Here is a 1,644-nt window from a genome sequence, read left to right as displayed (position 1 = left end):
ACAGACAGACAGACAGACAGACAGACAGACAGACAGACAGACAGACAGAAAGACAGACAGACAGACAGACAGACAGACAGACAGACAGACAGACAGACAGACAGACAGACAGACAGAGGGACAGAAAGACAGACAGACAGACAGACAGACAGACAGACAGACAGACAGACAGACCAACATGCAGACTAACAGACAGACAGACAGAGAGACGGACATACAGACAGAAGGAGAGACAGACAGGCAGAGAGACAGAGAGAAAGGCAGACAGAGCGACAGACAGACAGACCAACAGACAGAGATTCGGACAGACAGACAAACAGAGAGACAGGCAGACAAACAAACCGTCAGACAGACATACAGAGAGACAGACAGGCAGACAGACAGACAGACAGACAGACAGACAGACAGACAGACAGACAGACAGACAGACAGACAGACAGACAGACAGACAGACAGGCAGACAGGCAGACAGACAGCGCCCCCTACCTTTCTTCTGCAGTATGGCGCTGCCGCTGCGCTTGCCGATGTGGTTCTCCACGTGGCAGGAGTAGTTCCCCAGGTCCGCCTCCTCCACCGCGTCGAAGGTCAGGGACAGCTGTACCTCCTTCTCCCCCAGGTACTCCTTCAGCAGCCTGGTGGACGGACACACGGACAGGGGGACGCACGGACAGGGGGACAGGGAGAGGAGGACGGTAGAAACAGTGGATTCATCATAAAGTCACCGTGACGTGGATCACATCTGGGCTCCGGTCAAAGGGCTTTCTTATCTTATTTCAAGTATTCCAAGAAAAACAACATAATATATCTTATTAGCCGAGCTTCCTTGGTCTCCGTGAAAATGTTAATGCCGCTGCCTTGTCAATACTAGAAGGTTAGCACTTCAACGGGAGCATTTAGACCAGCTCCATTCATCATCACATAAACGGCTGTTCTGCTCTTCAAGAAGAGAGTTTTTCCCCGTGCATGTTATCCGTGCTAATACACTCTTGTCCTTGAAAGCACATCCTATTAATAAATAGCTGCTCTGAATGCCAATTTGATGTCGTCTTTTGATGTCGTCCATCAAAGGAGTTGTAGAGACATCTTTCTTTCCCGACAATGTGTCTTAATTTATTTGGAGATGGTCAACCTGATTATAACAAAGTCTCCATTGTTTTCGCCGTTGAACCCAACTTGAACTCACCGAATTTCTACTTTTCCGTGATCTTTTTCCGTGAATCAAAACGTCTTCATCGAACAGTGATCCTCAAAATCATGGAAAAAATATGCTTAATAGGGTTTGTGTGTGTGCATGTGTGTATTTGTGTTTGTGTGTGTGCGAATGTGTGTGTGGGTGTGTGTATGCAGCGTGTGTGTATGCAGCGTGTGTGTGTGTGCGTGTGTGTGTGTGTGTGTGTGTGTGTGTGTGTGTGTGTGTGTGTGTGTGTGTGTGTGTGTGTGTGTGTGTGTGTGTGTGTGTGTGTGTGTGTGTGCATGTGCATGTGTGTGTGTGTGTGCAGTCTCCAGAATTGTTTCTTCGTATCTGCCAGATTGTAATAATCTACCGGCCAAGAACGTGTTTTAATACGCTGAAGTGTTCTAACTGCCAAACGGTCAAACCCATCCACCCTGGGCTGGTGGCAGGTGCTTCACTTGGACCCTGTG

Source organism: Gadus macrocephalus, chromosome 10 (genome assembly GCF_031168955.1).
Source record: "Gadus macrocephalus chromosome 10, ASM3116895v1".
Taxonomy (NCBI): Eukaryota; Metazoa; Chordata; class Actinopteri; order Gadiformes; family Gadidae; genus Gadus; species Gadus macrocephalus.
Note: the sequence above shows the minus strand (reverse complement) of the source record.